Raw genomic sequence first — 23,598 nt, forward strand, 5'->3', positions numbered from 1 at the left:
AGGAAAAGTGTAAAGATTTGAGTGGGAAAAGATGGATGGATATTGATCGTAGATTCATACCTAACCCTAAGTCTTGAAAGCCTTTAAAAGGAGGCTAATAGCACATAATTCATGCATGTGAGTTGAATGGAAGAGTAAGAGATCATGTGAAATGCATGAGAAAATGCTAGCAAAGTTAGGGGTGAGAAGACTTAGAAGAGGAAGAGTAGCACTATAGAATCAAGTTAATTAGAATAGAGTATTAGCATTACAAACAGAGTTATATCAAATTAGTAAGGATCATATTAGATTGAGTAGAACAAAGATCTAGAATCAGTAATTGAAGATTGTAAGTTATCAGGTCAAGAAATTCTACTATACTATCTAACCATTGTATTAGGAGAATAAAAATCCTAAGATGATAGGTTGGCTTAATAGCTATCTTTTAGATCCTTAAAAAGGTTGTAAATCCTTTAACATGGTAACATTCCAAGTCAATGTTTGTAAATTATTTAGACATGTCATTTTTAATAGGAGGTAAAGCCTTTAATAGGGTAGGCCTTTCATAGGGAAGACAATTAGAAGTGGTCAAACTTTGTAACCTTAACTAGTTACATATTGCTACAGTGATAATTTGAGGGTGTCATCCCCACCCCAGTTTTACCTTCTTATTTTGGAGGGTTTCTAGGTGACCAAAATCTTGTGTTATCTATCTTCATGCATTTCTTTACTTTCATGTTAAGTAGATGTGTTAGATTTATGTGAATGATCTTAATTAAAAGTTTTAGAGGGTAGATATTGTTACTTCTAGTTCACCCCCATAGCTCTTAGAAGTAAATCTTCCCACTTCTAAATTCCAACACTTGGGGTGAGGATTATCTGATCGAAGGTTAGATTTGGTTGATTTTTTGTAAAGGGTTTGCAAAATTCTTGGGATATACCTCCAAGAAAATTGGACCCTAAGTCAATTAAAGATCTTTATGATGTCACAGAAGCAAGGATCTTAGAGATGGCATTGATGAAGAGTGACATGGTTGCTAAGATCATAAGTGTTATATGTGATGTGAATCAACATGTATGTACTAAAGATGGCTATAAATAAGTTGTTGAAGAATTTAAGGTTGTCAAATCAAGTGGTGAGGGAAAAAATGACCATGTGGAGAGACCTATGGGAAATAGGGCTGGTTAGTTTGCTAGGAATGGAACTTAGTTGAAGCTGAAGCATAAGATGGAGTTTTCTAATTTCTTAGATACTTTGAATCCTAAAGACCTAAATGATTCGATTAGTGAATTGCAAGACTACTTTGAGCTAGAGGATATCAAAGATCTACTCAGAGTGAGGTTAGCACAAACTAAGCTAAAGGGGCATGGTTCTCTTTGATGTAAGAAGTTATAGAGAGATAGACAAGAAGAAGATGAAATTAAGATCACTAGATGGAGGTTAATGGTAATTAAATTGAAGGCTAAGTTCATTCTTGTTGATTATTAACTTGAGTTATTTAAGAGATTATAGAATCTAAAGAAGAAGGATATGACTATGAAATATCATACAAAGGAGTTTTACAAGTTGACTATTTAGCTTGGGCATAGAGAATTGTCTAGAGAAAAGGTGGCTAGATATATAAGTGGCTTGATATTTAATATTTAGGATGACGTTGGTATGTTTAATAGTTCTTCAGTTGAGGAGTCTTATTAGTATATTTTTAGAGTAGAACAAACCATGAAGAGGAAGAATCAAGGTAGCTCCTGAGGGAAGGAGAATTGGGACTACATGGAAAAGGCTAAACCGGATGCAAAAGATGAACCTAAACTTGTTGATGAAAAGAGAAGCACAAGTAGAGGTGAGTTTAGGGGTAGTTGCTACAAATGTGGAGAAGCGGGATATAGCTCTTTTGAATTTCCTAGGAGAGTTTCTATTTTGAATGAAGTTGAGAACCATAGCAGTGAACTTGAGAAAAGAGAAAATTTACTAGCTCAATGAGTACTAGTTTTTTAGAGGACACTAGAGTCTTGTTAGAGGAGTAATTTGTTCAAGACTTGCTATAAGTCTAGTGGTAAAGTCTACAATGTGATTGTGGATAGTGGTAGTACTAATAACCTTGTTGTTGAAGGGATGGTTTAGAAACTTGGTTTGAGAAGAGTGAGACATTCATGTCCTTATAGGATTGGTTGGTTACAAGATGAACATGCTTTAGAAGTGAGGGAGTAGTGTCTTGTTAATTTACAGATTTGGAAGTGTAAGGTAGAAGTGCTCTGTGATATTGTGGACATGAGTAGTTGTCACATATTACTTGGTAGACCCTTATAGTATGATTGTGTCAAGAATTTGTTACTATCATGAAAGGTGGCAAGAAGCATTCCCTAATTCCTTTGTAGAATGAACAACTCAATAGGAGGAACCTGAGTATTGGTAGTCAAGTTGAGTTGAAGGATTCCATGAGGATTAGATATTTGCATGAAAAGAAAACTAGTGAAGCACCAATGATGAATGTAAAAAAAGAAGTGGAATAAGGAAAAGAATGTAAAATTTGAGGGCTAGAGAACATGTATGTGAATAACTAGTTTGAGATTTATATGTTGAATCCTAGAATTGTATATGAATAAACAGTTTGGGATTTATGTGTTGAATCTTAGAAGATCTCCTTCTATCTAATGAGAAAATATTTTTGAGCCTAGGGTGTATGATGTAGGAGCATCAGGGCTTGTTTGAAATCTTGTATGTTGGTGTGTTTGGCCTTAGAGTTAGGGAACTTGGCCAAAGAAAGATTTCTTACTTGATAAAAGAAGAAGAGGTTATCGATCATCAAAGGTTCTCAGCATGCACTACAAGCTCAATGATGCTTGGTTGTAGTGTTGATCAAGTAGCTCAGTTGATGAAGGAACTTGGTCACCAAAGGAGGAACTTGACATATGTTGAAGAGCTTGACTCATACTATAGGGTTCAATTGCTATGTTGACTAATTAAATCAATCAATGAAGGGGATCAATTATGCTTGGTGGAGTTGTTGATACTCAATGTGGTTTCTCTAATGCTTTGTTTGGTCTTAGCTCTATGTTAACCAAGTTTTTAGTGGGCAAACTTGAGAATTTAATTTGGGTTGTAGGTATTTATTATGTGTTTTAACCACCTTGTGGCTTGATTGGGTATAAGTAGGGGGTCTTGTTGAGTCTTTTGGGAGAGATCATATAACTTAGAGAAGAGGATGTGGAAGAGGAACACACTTTGAAGAGCTAGTAGTTTTAGATTATGGTAAAAGAAAGTTTTGAAGGGACCCAAAACCCTTTACAAAAAAAAGACTAAAGATAAACCATTAAAACAATACCAAGTTTTACAAGAACCTAAAACATAAAGTTAGAAAACATCCAAACCAAGTTTTACAGGGAACTGAAACCAAGAGTTTAAACTAAACAAAACAACTAGGTTTTACAAGGACCTAGAACCAACAATTTTAAACAAATAGGAAAGAGAAAAGGAAAAAACCAACAAAGCCACCCCAACCAGAAGCTAGCATGCCTGATCCATAGCTCGCACCTACAAAAACTCCTTAATAATGTTTCCACCTCTTTACCTACTTCCATAGTACTATGGATGATGTCAGTGGGCAAAGGAACAAGAGCTCCAAGAGCCCAAGTGACCTTCTTCCTTGTGCTTTACCTTGTTCTCTTACTAGACCCACTAGGACTCCCTACTCCAGCATTTCTAGGTGATATTATTTCATCATTTCTTTTCTTTCTTAGACTAGTTGTCATTGTACAAAGGCTAGAATTAATTTGTTCCATTTTAAGTCCACTCCCCTTAATTAGGTGATGAAGTTGTTGTTCATAATATTTTAGCTTTCCAAGAATGTTGTTGATATGAATTCCCAACTAGGTAATCTTAACTGATTTAACACTTTCAAGAGCTAGTAGATGACGCTTGAGAAATAAGCAAATTTCTTGGTGGGCTTGCGAGTACAATTTTAGATATTCCTTAGAGGTTTTTATTAGAGTGTGGATTTGGACTAGCTAGGGTTTATGTTGGATCTTGAGGGATCTTGTAGAATAATTACTTGCTTTGTACTTGGCAATAACTAGGAAGGCCTTACTACCTGACACATTTTATGTAATAAGTTTTCTTAATTTTATGAATCAAGTATTGTGAATTGGTATCATATCATGCATTATTGTTTTTTTTGTGCTATGTGATTATTTTCTTGGGGCTACGACATCTCCTTTCAGGATTCTCATACCTTGCACTATATCAACTTCATGGGCTTTCCTTTCTTCCTCTAACTCTTAAAAGAGCTAGTCTTACTAGTAGTGTCAAAATCCTCCATATCTATTTCCATCACATCATCATAGCACTAAGCTCTTTGTCAGACTCACCAGGGTTGTTCTGTGAAGCTTGGGTAGACCCTTTTAGTAGTTGGGCTCTAGAATATTTCCCTTCAGAAGTTTTCTTCTTTCTCTTACTAGGTTCAAAGCCCTCATCAGAGTCAAGGCCATCACTATCCTCCCCATCTGACAATTCTTCATAATCATCACAATTGTCTCCTTTTCCCTCAACATGCTTGGTCTCAATGAACTTCCCCATAGAGTTGGCTTTGATGTCCTCATAAATAAGGAGCATGATGCCATTGTGAAGAGGGGGATTGGTGACGCTTTTAGATATTATCCCATTTATGCTATTGTTTAGTGAGGAATATAGATAAAAATGAACATAAATCTTCACATTGTGCCTAAAGTCATTTAATAAGAAAAAATTATATGAATAAACCCTAAAAAATATTCCATCAAGGGTGATCTAGGAGACAATAGCCCTTAGGATAAACCTCTAGAATTTCTTCAAGGAATGGGGATGAAATTAAGCAATACCTTTTTTCTTAACCAATTTCTTCCTATTCTTGGGCATCTTTGGGAAGGTGTCAATTGCGTGTGAGAAATGTGGATCATGTATCTACAAAACCAACACACTTCAATAAGACATTATATAACAGGGTTAGCACTTATAATTAAACAAAATTAAGAATAAAACACTATAAAACTATCGTATTTCTCTCTAAGGAATGAGTATGTGAATGGAATTAATTGCTCTCAGAATTAAGACCAAATCAGTGGCAATAACACCCCTAGAATGAGATATTCAAGCTAGCATGAATGCAAAATTCAAACTTAGAATTGAAATATTAAGCTAGCATGGAGTACAATCAAGATAAGAAACAAATCAATTAAGCTATAATTGAATTAGAAAAGAAGTGAAATGAATTAGAATTTAAAGAAATAATGCTTAATTTAATAGAGTTTCTTTGCTCTAAGATTGCCTCCCTTAGCTCTTATAATGTCTTCCATTTATAGACTTTTTGAAGTGCTTGGGGTAGAGTTTGATCCAACCATGGTGAGGTTGAGGGTTGATTATTTTATTCACGGTTGAGATCCCACTAGAATAAATGATGTAGAGTGGAGATCCCACTCAGAATAAACAATCTAAAGTGGAGATCCCACTGACAATTGTTTAAGAATATCCTTGGACCCCATAAAGAATAAAATATTCATTTATGGATAGGGGATCCCTTATCAATATTAAATTGTTTTCCAAAATAATGAATCATTAATGCTTATTCTAAAAATAATATTCATGTGTCACAATTGAATGGGTTCAAATTGATTTGACTTGTTTGATTTAATTGAACCTATTCCATTCCAATATGTAATTCTGTATTTAAGGATGTGACCAATTTTGGTTGATTACATTTTCCCCTCTTTGAAATTATGTGTGAGTAGCACATTGATTCAAAGAATAGTTTGATTTGAACTATACATTGAGAATTGAGATCGATTCCTATTTTTATTGTATGAAGACCAATTGATAAGATTTTTAGGACTATCTCAAGAAAAAAAGCTTAGTCCTCTGGTGTTAGGGTTAGAATGCCCCAATACCAGTCCATAAAATAGATGACAAGACCTATCATGAGTCATAGGTGTTAGAGTAAATAATTAATAACTATTTATTTATTCTATTTTCTTAAGCTTACTTAGGTAAATACATTTCATTTATTAGTTGTAGTCTAGGAGTTTGTTCTCTCTAAGTCATACTTATCCTCTCACCTTATTTGAGGACTTTCCACCTCATGTGGATGTATGCTTAGTTGTCACACTTATCTCGTAGCATCTTCTAGCTTGTTCTAGGAGATTCCTAGAGCTCTTTATATTCGAGCTCCCTCTTTGTATTTTCATAACATAACTCATTCTTGCATATTGTAAATACATATTTTCTTGTGTTTGCATATCTTGTTCTCTCTTATGTCCATTTAGGGTTTTTCCCTAGCTCCTCGCTCTTCCTTCCTTGGCTTCCCTCTGACAGGTTATTGCATGTAGGTGATCTTGGGCATCTTTAGAGTTGGATTTCATCAACTCCAACATAGTATCAAAGCCTCCCTATTACTGCTTTGTTGAAGGATTTCTGAAGTCATGATTTGAAGTCATAAACCCTAGTTTGTTTGTGTATTTTTCTTCAAATCTGGGGAACAAAATTTTTTTAGAGCACTTTCAGCCCAAATGGACACTACCATTGGATTCAAAAGGTGCTTTTCAGCTAGGATCCATATAAAATTCATCAATTTTGGAGACAGGGCTCTGGGAGGCAAATTTTTTATAGCCCTACAAGCGGTCGTACGAACTGTACAAATTTTTTAAGCTCAAAAAAATTTAGAAAGGTTTGCACAGAGTGCACCACCATGACACCACACAGTGGTCGCTACGGGGCTGCCCACGCACAACTCACACCCTGCCTCAACCGGTTGTGCCTCCTCCTACACTGCTGAATAGCCGCCATCGGTGGGCCAACCATCGGTCACCTCAGCTGGGTGGAGCCCCAACCTTTCTCCACTCCATCGGTGGACTTCTCTGGTTCTACCACCCCTATGGCCACTATGCTAGGTTAGCTTTGCCTATATCATCAGCAGTGTTTTGCAACCCAATCAGCAGCTGTGGGGGTGACACATGGAACGTGTGCCATGTGGCACATTGCCACGTGGCCACTACCACATCATCTTATTTGCCAAGTGGACCTACCACGTGGCATGCCATGTGGCCTCTCTTTTTTTTTGCGATGGTCTCGAAGCCATCAAATTTAATGCAGCTATTTGTTGACATTAGCATGATGTCACTTCATCATAGCCCTTGCACCTCTCCTAGCTCCTTTTTAACCGACCTTCAAATTTTTTGCCATAACTTGAGCATACGGAAGTATTTTTCGATCTAATAGAAGTGCCAAAAAGCTGGTTCCAAGATAGAGACATTTGTACAAGATTTTTTAGGTTTTGATTCATTTTTATACTTTTTTTTGTAGTCAAAGTCCGTAGTTATGTTTTTGACTTCGACAAGCTTATCTTTTGCATCCCATGTTAGTTTTTTGAAAATGTTATATTTATGGAAAGCTAGTTCTAAGTACTTTAAATAAATGTTGTCATTTCCTCCAGATGCTACCCTATGCTCTTTCTATCATTGTTTTGGTGTTTTCAATCCATGGTGGATATCTTGGGTGTTTTAGGTCTGAGGATCATTTTTCTGGCATGGTTTCTTTTGTTTTGGGTTGTACTATGTTTTTTTGAGCTTGTGTTTAGTTTTGATCATTGTAGCTATCATTTTGAAGCACTTTTATGTATCACACTGAGATAAAGTGCCACTATGGCATTTCGGGGGTCATGAATGTTGTTTTGAGTCAATTGTACTTGCACTATTTTTATAAAGCACCATGAGGGGGATAGTTGTTTTATATTTTAGGCCTTCTCCCTTTGTCAAATAAGTGTCCCTTCCATGAAATTAGCCCCATGTAGAGTCAGTTTGACCATGTGTTTATAGGTGTTTGTACATCTTTCTCTCTTGTCATTATTGGTTCATTTGCACGAGATTTTTGGCCCACCTTTTTAGTTGCCTATCATCACACCCCTTCTACATTAAGGATTTTTCTAATGCATCCTTGGTTCAATGGTTGGTTAGTGTGAACTATGTATTTAGTGGTTGATCCTATATACAAGGAAATTGCAATGGCTGGCAACCTATGCATTTCAGTGAGATGGATCATCTACCATATCGACACGCTAAGTTCATGCCTTCTTCTTCCATGGAGGTTCTTCAGATTAGAAATTTCTTTTTTATGATAGATTTTGTAGCTTCTTCATGCTTTAGTGATGCTCTTCATGATCACTCCTTGTTCCTATTTTAGGGGACATTTCCCTAGTTGGAGGCTTTTTCAGTTCTTCACTAGGTTCTTACCTCTTTTTGGGGGAGGGTTTTTCTCATGTGGTTTTCTCTCTTTCCCCATTTTTAGAGGTTGCATTCTTTTACATTGTACATGGGTACCTAAAATGGCCTTGTTGCTAGGACCCATTTTGCATTTCATCTTAGCTTTGTGAGCTTAAGGCATTTCCCTAAGTTACACTTAAGGGGGGGTGTTAGAGTACATAATTAATTATTAATTATTTATTCTATTTACTTAAGCTTACTTAGGTAAATGCATTTCATTTATTAGTTGTAGTCTAGGAGTTTGTTATAAGTTGTTGACAATACGTGAGGTTTTTCTCTCTAAGTCATACTTATCCTTTCACCTTGTTTGAGGACTTTTCACCTCATGTGGATGCATGCTTAGTTGTCACACTTATCTCCTAGCATCTTCTAGCTTGTTCTAGGAGATTCCTAGAGCTCTTTATATTTGAGCTCCCTCTTTGTATTTTCATAACATAACTCATTCTTGCATATTGTAAATACATATTTTCTTGTGTTTGCATATCTTGTTCTCTCTTATGTCCATTTGGGGTCTTTCCCTAGCTCCTCGCTCTTCCTTCTTTGGCTAGAATGAGTATGTAAATGGAATTAATTTCTCTCAGTATTAAGACCAAATGAATGACAATAACACCCCTAGAATGAGAGATCCAAGCTAGCATGAATGCAAAATTCAAACTTAGAATTGAAATATTAAGCTAGCATGGAGTACAATCAAGCTAACAAACAAAGAAATTAAGCTAGAATTGAATTAGAAAAGAAGTGAAATAAATTAGAATTGAAGGAAAGAATGCTTAATTTAACAGAGTTTCTTTGCTTTAAAATTGCCTCCCTTAGCTCTTAGAATGCCTTGTATTTATAGATTTTTCCAAGGGCTTGGGGTAGAGTTTGATCCAACCATGGTGAGGTTTGGGGGTTGATTATTTTATTCATGGTGGAGATCCCACTAGATTAAATAATGCCAAGTGGAGATCCCACTAGAATAAATAATGGTAAGTGGAGATCCCACTTAGAATTGTTTAAGAATATCCTTAGAACCCATAAGGAATAAAATATTTATTTATGGATAAGGGGGTCCCTTATCAATATTAAATTGATTTCCAAAATAATGACTCATTAATGTTTATTTTAAATTAATATTCATGTGTCAAAATTGAATGGGTTCAAATTGATTTGACTTGTTTGATTTATTTGAACCTATTCCTTTCCAAGATGTAATTTTGTATTTAAGGATGTGACCAATTTTGGGTGATTACATTTGCCCTCTTTGAATTGATGTGTACACAACACATTGATTCAAAGAATAGTTTGATTTGAAGTGTAGAATGAGAATTGAGATCAGTTCCAATTTTGATGAAAACCAATTGATAAGATTTTTAGGACTATCTCAAGAACAAAGCTTAGTCTGCCAGAGTCAAGGTTAGAATTCCCAAATACTGGTCCATAAAATAGATGATAAGACCTATTATGAGTCATAGGAATATCCCTAGAATGAGGCTTAATCCTCAAGAGTTAAGGTTAGAATGCCCTGATAGTTGTCCATCAAGCTATTATTTGAGTTGTCATAAGTTTAATTGAGATAGCTAACAAAACATCAATTGGTAGATTAATTGATAGCATAGATAGAAGATGGTGTGAGATACAAAGAGTAGAGATTCCCTTGAGGACTTTGAGTTTAGATTAGGTTGATGGATTGAAGTAAGATTTGAAAAAAAAAATTGAAGTAGAAAATGTTGAAGAAAGATTTTGAAGCAAGATTTGAAGTAGAATTTTGAAATAGAATTTAGAAAAAATATTTGAAGTAGAATTTTTGAGGAAAGATTTAAAGTAAACTTTTTTGAAGAAATATTTGAAGTATAATTTTTGATGAAAGGGTTGAAGTAAGATTCAATGACGTAATCATCCTAGCCCCTCGGGAGCAAAATCAAATGATGATACTTTAAAAAAAAGTGATGTAGAGTAATAGATGTGAAGATGTAGATATGCTGAGTGATTCAAAAGAATGTAGATCATACTAGAGTAGATTGTAGAAAGTGTAGAGTCTATTCAAAGTGATGTGAGCATCTGTATGACTAGGTTTGACCAAGTTTGACAATGGCTATCTCAAAGTTAAAGAATATGAAATTTTGATTTTGACCCAAAAAATGGACTCATGCTTATCAAATTAAGGAGGGGATGATGAAATGCAATCTATGTTGAATATTCTACCCCTTGTGTTGTCAAAGGCTAGTCAAAGAGCTGTGGGAGACATTATGTAGTGCAAAGTTGAGCTGAAATGCAAACCTAAAATGAATGCCCCTAGGACTTGGTCACTAAATCAATATTGTTTAATTTTCATCATTGAACTAGAAAAAATAAATGACAAAGTACAATCACCACTAGTTCAACCATGGCAATATGAATACTTTATCATTCTAAGCTAATATGTACATGAAAAGAAAATTATTATCAATAATTACCAATATGTATAATAACTATAAAATTGTTGCAGTAAAACACAAAAATTAGAAAACAAAGAAAAAGTTCACATTTTTCATCCTGGCTTCTCTAGTCTTAGACATCATCAACTTGCTAGAAAAATCATGACTGAAAAATAAAATCACATAATCTTCCTATGAATGTTTGTTTGAAGAACAATTATAAACAATAGTATGAAATTTTTCACCATGTAGAAAATAAAGCCAATGATGGAACTGTGTGCATTTATCGGCAAGTGTAAATAACAAACTTGTTGTAGCAAATGGTTGAAGGTTTGTCTATTGTGATAATATTTTTGGATGTTCATAGGATTTGACCAAGTAAAGATTGGATAAATCATTTTTTGTAAAGAATCTTATAATTTGCATTGCATCTGATGTGTTTGTCGAAGTGTGTCAGTTTTGGCTTGTTTGGAGGTCAAGCATGAATGCACATGGGAAGCATCTTTTGGAAGAAACAAGAGTGCAATGTAACTATCAAAAGGCATTATGTTTGATGTCTAGCAAGATGGGATTCGTTGTTGTGTAATTGTTATGTGTCATGAGATGTGTGAAAATCAATCAGAGTGGCATTATTGCATAATGTTTTGAAAAATATGGTGGACAACTCTTCTACTCCTAAGAAGTTGGTAGAGTTTTTTTTCCATTAATAGGTGAACGAATCTTAATAAGTTGATCCATAGTGTGTTGAAAGCATCAAAAAACTCCAAAACTCCATAAGAAGATAGTTGTATCTATTTGTGTGTAAAAATAGCCATGGTAGGATCACAAGAAAAATCATAGCAAGAGTATCAAATGGGAGAAGCAAAGCTTGGAGGATGGGTGGATGATGATAGTGATAGTGTGGTAGATAGAACATAGTGGAGAAGACATAGAAGAAGAAAGTGTAGCCGATCAGAAGCAATCGGAGAATCCTCTCATTGAAATGTGTGTCAGTGTGAACATGAAGCTATAGAGGCAAGTCAAGGTCAACTACCCTAGGATCTAACAAAAGAAAATGAGGAGGATCCTACGTTACTACAGATGTTAGTTGAAAGTGCAACATAGATCACAAGGAAAAATGAGAAAGTGGAGGAGACTAAATCTCCTGGTGATGGGATGCCTAGAAGATAGCAACATGTGTGTTTGCATTACTAATAGCCAAACAGAAGATCAAATGCCTATAAAAAAGGTTAACCCAGTCATTGAGCTAGGAATTATGGTGAAGCTAGTAGTATCACCATTTTGGCATGGAAAGAACATCTTGGGGGAATGATCAACTTATCTATAGAGAAGGGAAGTAGATCTGTTATGTCTTCATTTTTCCCTTTTTGAGAAGCACAAACTGTATTTTCTTGTAACCAGTTTGTGATATAGTCATGGTGATGGAAGTAGAGCTAAAGAAAGTGTTGGTAGTAGAGAAAAATTAGGTCAATAACACAAAGAAAGATGCAAAGTTCTTTCAAGGTTTGATTGAGATAGCCAGAGAAGATGGAACAGGAAAGGAAGCAAAATAGTTAGAAGCAATGTTGGTAGTAGAACGAGTGTGAGCAGAGACTATAGAAGCATCTCTAGCAGTAGAGTGGGCATTAATGGAACAAATTCACAATGAGATGGTGTTTTTATGAGCTTAGGTGGAAGCATTTAGGGAAACTATAGCAAAGACTAATGCCATAGCATATCAATCACAAGATCAATTAAATGCTACCAATGCAAGGATCACCCACTTCATGAATCAGATGCCTAAAGTCAAGCATGAGAGGGAGCACTAGTACATTTGACCCCATTTTTAGACCAAAAATTTTGACCATCTATTCAAATGTTTTAGATTGGTCAGAATATGGAAGGGAAAATATGTTTTTTTTTAAAAATCCATGCCCATGTTAGTCAAAATTTTGACCAACATGACCTTAAGTGTTGGTCAAAATTTTGACCAACATGATCTTAAAATGTTAAAATTAAAAAAAGGCTTTGGCCTAATGTGCACATGAGAGTTGTAATTGTTGTCGAGAGAATCAAGGGTTTTCCTAGCGGTTGATTGAAATAAGAGAAGAGCACTAGGGTGGGAGAGAAACATGGAAGGTTGGATGGTACAAACACCTAAAACAAGATGGGAAATGAAATAAGGATCAATGTCTTTGGTGATGTAGTAGTCAATCCAGTGTCCATAGGATTTGATTTTGAAATAAAAATTCAAAATGGATTGCTTTTAGTGTTTGATCTTTTATGAGTGGGGGGTAATATGTTTAATGACTTCTTTGGGGCCAAATTTAGATTTGAGCTTCCCTTGATACCCTGAAAATAATTATTTCTTCATCTATAGGTTTCTTGTGTTTGTTTGGTTTTAAGTTTTTAATGGTCATGCTTTGATATATATTAAGTTAGAGCATATTCAGTGGCATCTTTATTGCAGACAATGTACATTAATATATCATATAATATGAATTAGTTACTAAAAGTTTATAACAAAGGAGGGTATTGTGATCATGCAAAAATACTAGAGAAAACATGACTAAACAAGAAAAAAGGAAATGAAAAGCATGTGTAAACATAATAAAAGATGGGTAAGTGGTTTCAGTCACTTCAGGATAAAATTCTTACTTCTAGAAAAAAAAAGGTTTAAAAGATAAAACTAAAAGTTAAAATAAAATGTCAAATCTCTATTTGTATCACATTCATTTCCTTGCTTAATGAATAATGTTGAAATTGGAACTTTGTTTTCTAGATTTCAGTTGAGAAATTAGTTGGAGTAGGGTTCACAAGAAACATGCATCTCTTCAATTAGTTGTGATTGCATGTATACCCTTTATCTTCTTGTTTTTTGATGGGCTTGGTTAAATGGTATTTTTTCATCCTTTGCAGCTTGCACTAGCTATCTTTTACCCATAGGAATTCATAGACATGGGTCATTCCTATCCTTGGAGAAATTTTAAGTTTACTAGCACTTATTTCCAACATTGAACCATTTTGCTACATTCAGTTAAAAAGCTAGGAAGCATCACATATCCATTTGGACATGGCTCCTAATTATTAACTATGGTGCTAAGTAGTACCTCAGTCAAGTTCCATGGAGTGATTGAACACAAAGGCATAATGTGGCTAAATGACAAAGCTAGGAAGTGTCTATCTACTGCCATATTATTTTATTACAAGATGTGTATAGCATTTAGACCAAGATTTGTCAATCCATTTCAAGAAACGTTTATGCAATTGAATAAAAAATTAAAAAACAGTCCAATTCAAAACCAAAATTTTCAATCAATTCATTTTTTTGCACTTGAGTTGATTTATTTGTTATCTAGCTTACTTGGGTTATATTCTTGTGTAATGTATAGGCTCAATAGTGATGGAATGTATGAAGCTACCTGCAACTACAGTATATTTTGACATTCCACTAGAAAGAAATTATTGTGCATTCCATAGGGGAATGAGGATCATTTTCTTTGTTCCTATTAGTTAATACTTTTTTTTGTGCACATCTCCCCTGTCAGCTATTAATGTAGTATCTATGTTCTATAAGTTTGTAGAAATGGCCTCTAATGGAGTATACTTATGGGATTGAATTTGGTTCTATTGCAAGTGAACGAAATATGTAATATATATGTTGAGAATGACAAATTTGGTTTTGAAGTAATCCACTCATCTCCCAATGTCTAAGTATCTTTTACTCACAAGTTTTGTATGTTATTTAAAGGCAACATTTTTGCTAAGTTGTAAGATGAAATCTAAGTAACGATTTTGTTTTTTTGTTTTTTTTGTACTATATATAGATGATGTCCATAATGATATCAAGCTCATTAAGTTAAGAGACTAGATTAGCTGATATATCTCACAAAAAAATCCAAAATATGTTAGTACATATTACATCATGATCGATACATAAATAACATCTCCAACTTTCTGTAACATCAAATCAACAAAATAAAATATCACTAACTATCTGAAACTATCCATCAAAGCTTAGTTTCTACTTTCATTGTAATCTTCCCAACTCTAATGTCCATGAGGATGGGAAACAATTGACAACTTATCATATCAGAATAACTTTTTCTGTTGAAGAAGATCTTGTTTCCATGTTTCTTCTTATATCCTTCTTACATTTTTCCTCTGTTTCCTTTTCCTTTTCATTGGATTGGTTCTGGCATTCCATTGTTTGATTATGGAAGGTGGGATTCATTTGTTTGTTGTATGATCATGTATGGCCATATCTCATCTCCTGCTTGTGTGACCCTTACAATCCCATCTCCAAGTAGCTTCAGGAACTTAACATGATTTCCATTGTCATAGCTACCTATGAAGCAAGATTAAAGTACATGAGTGTTTTGTATGACTCAGTAAGAATTCTCCTCACCTATTAAAAATCTCATCATTTGTAGCCTTCCATATTTGCTGCAAAATTTCAGTAGAAAGAGAGCCAAAATATTTTGTAAATCTTCTTCATGATTATAATATTACCAAATAATATTTCTAACTAGCTATTTTCATTATTAGTGTTCCAACTATTAAAGCCATTGCAAAGCATGTATAACTTTTCCTTAATAGATAAACAAGCAAAAAAAATACACCTGATAGAATTTGTCTTCCTGCAAAGTGAGCATAGATCAAAATGTGCATTATGTTCTTAATAACTAAACCTTCAATGAAAATCTAAAATGTGCCTTCTTAGGCTCCAAAGTGTTAGACAAAACATATTGTAAGTGCTTGTGCAAAAAAAAAAATTTGTCTACCTCAATATTCCTACATTGACTAACATGCTAAAAAAATAGAGAATTGTAATAAGGAGATTTATAAATGTCAATCTCTTCTACACAGATGACTAGGGTATTAAGAACCAGGTAGGCTTCTTTGGTGATCGTGTAAATCCAATTAATATGAGGGATTTGCTAATACAATCTTAGAGAGGTCCAATCAATAAGTTGGTCTACTACCTAAAGCAGAAAATAGCAATCTTGACCCACCTCTTAGTAGAACAACCGTGTAGTAGGGAAAGTTGTTTCCCCTATACTTGAGGTTTCACTTGATTGATCCTTGTCCCATAAACTTTATCCCTATCTTGGAGGAAATTGTAATGACCTTATCTTTGATAAGCTCTTAAACTTTTCATAAACTTTGAAGACCTTGGACCCAATAGGGTAATGACCTACCTATAGGTAAGGAGATCACTAAAAGACAAGTCTTTTTAATTTTATTGTGTTTTGCACCCTTAGAAATAGCAAGAGCAATGTTATTTCTCATTAGCACTTTGATAATCCATTTAACAGAAAAAGAAATTACTTGCTTTCTTAGGTCTTTAAGACCTAGGCACCCCAATCTTCTAACCATGCAACATTAATCCCACTTCACAGATTGCCTTTTCCATCAGACCAAAGGAAATTTATGATTTTTTTCTGAATATCATTTACCTGACTACTGCCAAAGAGCCAAATAGATGCATAATACAAATAGTAGGATGATAAAATATTTTGATGAACTTGAATAAGAGAGAGACACTACCTGTTCCAACCTTCCAATTTTTTTCTCCACATTATTCTTAATCCATAGCCACATATCCTTTTAGTTTTGGTTAACTGAAAAATAAATTTCAAAGCATCTCATCTATTTATGAGGCCTACCCATTAGAAATCACACTTTTTACACTAGCTTGGGGGGACCTTCTCATCAACCTAACATATTAGATTATGTCTTAGATATTCTAGCACTAGAGGCAAGAAAAAAGAGGTCCAATTTATTAATTAATTTATTAACATTCTCTTCATCTAGTTGCACAAGCAAGGTTGTATTGTTGGAAAACTAGATATTTGGGAGGTCTTCATATTTTGGTAGCATAATACTTTTGATTCTAGGAGATCTCACATCATCCCTAAGGAGATGATGTACATCATCAGTTATAGTAAAAAAAAGAGCAAGAGCTAGGGGTTAGCCTATCTAATAGATCTTTCCAAGGGGAAAGCCTCCGATAAGACCTCATTAGCATCCACTTGAGTAGAAGCACCTTTAGTAAGATACTAACCATCCTACAACTTTTCTTAGTGTTGGAACTCAAAATTGTAGCCCAAATTTTGTGCACCATTGAGAAAGTCAAGCCCTATAAATGCTTTTTGATGCCTATGTACTTGATTGTACTTGAGAATCCCATGAGGTGTTTAATGTTTCTAACACCATCCATTCAACATATCCACATGTTCCATGAAGTTAAACTGACATAGTGACATGAGGCTATGTTTGCAATCAAATAACTTGTACCCAAAATTTTTTCACAAATTGCCACTTTGGGAGTATCTAGTGTTCATACGTAAGAGCTTAGCTTTCAAATTTTGAGTCATTTTGAGTCCATTTGACTAGGTTTTGAATCCCTCAAAGTTGGTAGTTTACTGTTTTCATGTTAATGCACATTGCACATAATTCTAGGAAGCCCTGTTTGATGTGCTATAACTTTTGACTAGTTGACCAAAATGCTAAATTTCCTTTTGTGTTGTATTGTAGACATCAAAGACTTGTTATGTTTCAAGTTTCAGCTTATGAAAAATCTATTTGATCATTTTTCAAACATGATTCCAAACACAATTTATAAAGTTTTACTGGTGTTAGCATTTGCAAATTGATTAATACCCTTGTTTGTGGTGTTATAACTTGAGATCTATGATTGGTAAGATTGAATGTATTGTACCACTATGTAGCACTCTAAAAATACTTTAAGTGTGCCTAGTTGCAAGTCTTGATGAATCCATATGCGCACTTTTCAAGGCCAATTCCATTTGCCAAAAATTGATTTCTTGTCATTCTCTCCAGTCTGCAAATCCAAGTAGCTCACTTTGACCGCTTGCCAAACATGTCTAGTTATTTATCATGAGCCAAAATCACAGATCCATAATCTCCTCATGATATATAATGAACACCCCAGTTTTTGTCTTCCTAAGTGTCCATTTGCCTAGTTTTCAAGGTCAATTTTGAACCCAATTTAGTGTTTTCTGACTTGTTTTCTTGTAAGTAGTTCTGAGAGGTTAACTTTGATGGTCAATATCTTTTGACCTTAAATTTTTCATGAGATGAGATTCGATGGGCTGCAAAAGAAAGAATCAATATGCCAGATTTTAGAGCCCAATTAGAGGTTTGGGTCAATTTTTAAGGCCAGACAATGGACCTCCTGGCGCAAAAGTGACAGGTTGCAAAAATGGATAAAATGAGTTTCAGATGTTGATTCATCAATCGAGTTTGATTTTGATCAGTATCAAGTGATGAATGGATCACTTACAATTGTCAATTGTCCAAAAATGAATTTTTTTTTAGCCGGACCCACTTTGGTGCCTGACTAATCTACATTAGATTGTGAAGTAATACTTGTGGAATAAAGTTGATAAAACATAATGCTAATGATGGAAAAGAGGCTGGAGAAGAAGTGAAAGGTTAAATAATTATGGAGAACCCATGGTAGTCAATCTCTATTGCATAACTATTGAACAACTTATATCTATACATCAAACCAGATCAACATAATATCTCATCTGTCATCGCTCTTAATATTTCCTATATAGTCTGGCTTAGGGGACTCAGTAAATATTACAACTTAAATGCATAGATAAGACTTATCAGTACAATGTGGTGCATTGGGATAAAGTGGGACTCAGTAATAAAGTCTGCCAATTTGTGTCTAAGGATTCAAAGCCATCTTAATAGAGCAAGAAAATATGTTCACAAGGAGTGAAAAGGAAAGCTAATAGTAAATGAGAGGACATCAAGAGGATGTAGGTATATCTTTTGTTTCTTCATCCCTCATGATCCATATGATTTGGTAATGTTCCCTCTTAATGAATGCTGATCCACGTGATATGGCCATGACCCATCTTTGTGAATATATGATATGGCAATGACTCGCCTGGATTGCATATAGTCATTTGCTAGCAACATGTCAAGCAAAGTCAAAATCAAAAGAAACCTACACACATAAGAAAGGACCTTACACATAGGACAAAGCAAGATGCCCAAGATCAAGAGAGCAAAGGCAACCCATTTAAACAAAGAAGTTGCCCATCCAATTAAAGCCACTAGCAACTATAAAAGAATCTCATGCCAAAATGCAAAGAACCTACAGTCAAAAACAATGGGGAGCCATTTTAAAGAGACTCGCACATGTAAAGATAAACCATAGACCAATAAGATAAATAGAGCTACCAGGAAGGAGAGGAAGGGAGTGCTCGCTTGGTGGATGTCCAGAACTATAAAGGAGTAGGTGCCATCCAAAACATTCAAATGTTTTAATCCCACATTGGGGATACTGCACCCATTTTAGTAGTTTAAATATAACTCTACACTATAACATGTTGTCCAAAAGATGCTACCTTTTAAAAGGTAGAGAGGCTCACATGTGTGGTGGAGCCTGTGCCTGGCCAGCTAGTGATAGATGACACATTTTGACGTGAAACAAAAAAACAAAGTTGTCAGAAAAGCTCACCAGAAAGGTAGGACATCACCAAAAAAGTTAAAGTTTCTGATAGTTGCCATGTCACCATTGGAAAATGGGAGGGACTTGTTGTTAGCAACATGGTGACCCCCCAAGAAAAGTAGTTTCTGGCTAGCAACCTACCAAAAATTTTAAAAATCTGGCAAAGAAGGTTGTGGGTGATTTAGATGATGTGGCAGTGTCAAAAAACAACATGATGACAAGTGGCAGCTAGGTGATGTGTCATTGATACATCATGGTGAGGTGGATGAGTTTGATAGTGACGAGTGCCAGAGGTCCATGATGTGGCATACTTCTCAAGGTGCTAACATAGCAGAGGCCGATACATCTCACAAGGTCACTATGTTTTTGATGACATGGTAGTTGCTGACTCACATAGTGACATAGTGACCATGATGTGGCATGCTAATGTGGTGGTGAGTAGGATGAATTAAGTGATGCCATGTGGCACCCACTATACAGGCCTGAGCAAATTAGAAGATGACAAGTGGTGAGGTTGGTCAACCAAGTTTTGCCCAAATTCAGAAGGCAGGAAAATTTAAAGGTTTCAAATATAAATTTTATTTTTATATTCCTATTTCATGTGAAAGTAGATCTATAAATAAAGTTTGAACTTTAATATTGTCCAAACTTTATAAAAGGTTTAAATATTTGTGCAATATTGCCATGGAGCCATGAACAGAGGTATAATCTTTAGAGGGCCATAATAGGGACATTTTTTATATCAAAAATGGTCACTTCAATATACCACTAGAATTGAGAAAATCTGAATTTTCCAAATATGAAGTTAGATTGTACACATGTGTTCACTGGTTTGTGTTATAGGCTAGTTTGTGTTTCCCAGGGCTTTCTCAATGGAATGAGTAGATTTGATCATGGAGCATTAGAATTGGTTAGAGGGTAGTTCTAAAGGCTTGTTCGGATTTGAATGTGAAGAAAATCAACTTCAAATAGTTTTCTTGCATTTTGGAAGTTACATTGAACTGATTTTCACTTTTTACCGTGAATCCTTTTTAACACCAAAATTAGTTATGTTCTTTCATCATTACGTTTTGAGATATTTTATACTTATGAGGCCAAATGATCAGATTTTGATATTCAGATGAAGAGAGAAGGTAGTGAGAGTATTTTGATGGAAAAGAGAGGGAATTTCAAGTGGATAGATGTCATATGTAGAGCAGATCCGAGAATTCCTTCTTCCTATATCAATCTCTTTCTTCCTCATTGTATAGGTTCCAATTTTTTGGAGAAAACCCACTCACTGCTATGATATCAAGTCTTGGTTCTAGTTTTTGATGTGTTCCCATGACTATGACACCATTTCTTTCAGCATAATTCTCTTATATGAATAGCATTATGAAGGATAGATCTGTTAGGTGTTTTCATGTTTTCATTTCAAGCATATGGTTGTATTGTTTCAAAGAAATTAATACAAAGAAAAGTAGGTTGAGTTTCATCTTGAATCATGTCTCCTATCTCAGCGAGCTTCGATGTTTTATGATCTTTGAACAAAGAGCCTAGATCATAGTTGCAATCCCTTAAGGTTGTATGGTGTCTTATTGTTGCTTGTAACTCAAGGGGTTATGTAAATGATTCAGTGAATCAACAGGGTTGCAGGTTTACTGAAAAGGATATCATGTAAGAATGAGGTTTGGATTGAGCACAGATGTTTGTTTATAAGGTAAATAGATAGATTGTACATTTAAATATATACATAAGTATTAGATATCCATATGTATGCATTTGATTCATGGGTTTTCCCAATGGATTAGGCACTAGTAAGCTACAAGATCATTAAAGTATTACTGTTGTATATCTAAGGTTTTGTTGAATTCAACATAATTAATCAAATGTGTTTTACCCTTTTATGTTGAAGGGCTATCAAATTTTAACCCTCACTCAGCTTGTGCATTTCATAGAGTTGTAATTAGCTACTACACTTCGTTGTTACTGCATAAGTCATTAGGAGATTTAGGGGTTTTCATCTACTTAATAGATTCAAGGATATATTTTTGCACTGGTACGGTATCAATTGAATCTGAGGTTAACCCACCTAGGTCTTGTAGAGCCTAAAGTGAAGAAGGAGTTATGCGTTAAAGTTGGCCCAAGACTACAGTCAGATGTATTTGTCATAGGAAATTGCTAGCCTTAGATGCATTTGTCTGGTTTCTTGGCCATTTTCAAAACTATTATATCAAGAGCCAACACTTAGGAAATCCAAATGCCTCTAAACCATCATCAAGAAAGTGCATTCCACCCTATCCTATGTTTTTTCAAAATCTAATAGAATAACATATGTTTATAAATGTTTTAGGGCTTACACTATAATATTGGCATCTAAGGTTGGGGCCTAGAAGTATATCACTTTTACATGGATAGCATATTATGATTTAGTAGGTAGCTTTATATTAGAATTATAGTTTATAAAATATCTTAATACCATATGTTTGTACTCCAAAGTTGAGTCCCAAACATCTTTGTTGGCATTTGTGATTTTGAAGTTTTCTTTTATGTTCATTTTGTGCTATATTAGTTTGTTTTCTAAATAAAAATTGGTTCCCATATTTAACTTTGTTCTCACCTAAGAACTCACTAGTGTTATTCCAAGGAGTTTTAGGTAGGAATTGCAGAAAAGCAAGCATGTACTGAATCAATTTTATTAGTTTCTATGGAGTTTTATACTGATCTGAATTACAACATTCATTAGAATCCAAAATGTTTGTAGTTTTTTTAATTGAATTTTTGTAAAATGTGCTCTAGAAAAGTACTTTCGAGGATGAAAGTGATGATGATATAGATCTAGATGAATAGTTTGGTACTTCAAGCACTGCACCAAAAGTTCCAGAAGAAAATGTCAGTGATGATGAGATTGTTGAATCAAACATTGAAGTTGACAATGAAGGAGTTGTTGAACTAGACAATGACCCCCCATAGAAAATAATGCTTGGATTTATAATTTTTTATATTGAAATCTAAAATATGTATGTCATAGTACATTATGAGTCTGAGTTAGTATTGCTTTTGGATCTTCTACATGATTAATGTTGTTAACATTAACTCCTTAATTAACATATGTAGTTACTAATAGATGGGAGATCCCTCTATTGAAGTAACTGAAGAGCAACAAGATTCTACCCAAGTAGCCAAGGACAAAGCAATGGAGGCAATGTCTAGTGGTATAAACTCTTTGCTAATAGAATCTCTAGAGTGGTTGTCATATATTATTTTTGGAAGGGTATCACATATATTTCCTTTTGCATTTGTTCTAATCTTAGAGTTTCTTAGGTGATTTGGAAGAGGCTATAAACCATCTTACAGAAGCCATTATGTGTAATCCCACATTTGTAATCCTTTATGCTAACTGAGGTGAAGGCATAGCTACTAATTTAATAATTCTTTAGTCTACTATATTGGCCTAATTCTTAGACTACATGAGAGATTGTACAAGAACAAGTTACTGATATGAGACAACATAATGATTTTGCAGTTGGTGTATATGTTAAGATGAGGAAGCCCAATGTAGCCATTCGGGATGCTAATTTTTCTATTAATGTTTGTAAAACTTTTTAATAAGGCTTATGAAATTTATTTTTCATCCTATCACTTTGTTAAGGCATTAATGCTCTTCACCATTCCTTGGTTTTGCCTCCAAACCATATTAAAGTCTGGGGGAATGTGCTTTATGACTTCAAACAATCTAATCCAATGTTTATAATCATAGAGTTCTATTTATTAGAATATGATAAATTTTCTATTTTGGTATGTATAGGTTACATACTCCATATTTTAATATATGGTTTAGTTTCTTTTTGTACTAATCTAGTTTTAATTGCTTTAAAAAAATTTAAATGACTATTGTTTGGAATTATCAAGTATAGATTAACCCAAACTCTACCAAAGGAAATAAATCATTAGGAATGGTAAGAGAAATTCTTGGTAGTTGGGAAGAAGTTTCCAAGTATCTACATCTAGCATCAAGTCTTGATTATGATGAGGAAATTGCAATTTTTTTTAAAAAGGTAACAAGGCATTGCAATTGTTTTAGTTAAGGTAATGAACAAACTATATGCATAGTAAAAAACACTTGGAGATGGTGAGTGATAATCATTTGAAATGTACACATAGGTTGAACCGAATGCACATAAAATTGAAGAGCATCACAGGAAATATGAGCGACTATGCAAGGAAAGGGATGATAGAAAGAAAGAATGTGATAGGCAACATCACCAAGCTGAATCTCAGGTAATATAAAGTCTACACTATTATCCTTTTCTATAACATTCATAATTCATATAGCTAATAATGGCCCTAATTAATTCTAATGCTACCTATGAACAAGAAAAGAAACAAGAACAATCTTCAATAGGTAGGAAATCTTCAACAGGTAGGAAATCAGGTGGAATGCCTGGGGGCTTCCCAGGTTGAATGCTTGGTAGCTTCTCTAGT

At 34.5% G+C, this 23,598-nt stretch overlaps 1 pseudogene; it reads left to right on the forward strand.

The window, feature by feature from the left end:
* The first annotated feature begins 1,750 nt into the window (after nucleotides 1–1,750).
* Nucleotides 1,751–23,577, forward strand: LOC149545142 (FAM10 family protein At4g22670-like; annotated as a pseudogene).
* The last annotated feature ends 21 nt before the right edge of the window (nucleotides 23,578–23,598 follow it).

The sequence above is a fragment of the Cupressus sempervirens genome, chromosome 7, assembly GCF_028749045.1.
Source record: "Cupressus sempervirens isolate cs-2001-9-10 chromosome 7, ASM2874904v1, whole genome shotgun sequence".
Lineage (NCBI taxonomy): Eukaryota > Viridiplantae > Streptophyta > Pinopsida > Cupressales > Cupressaceae > Cupressus > Cupressus sempervirens.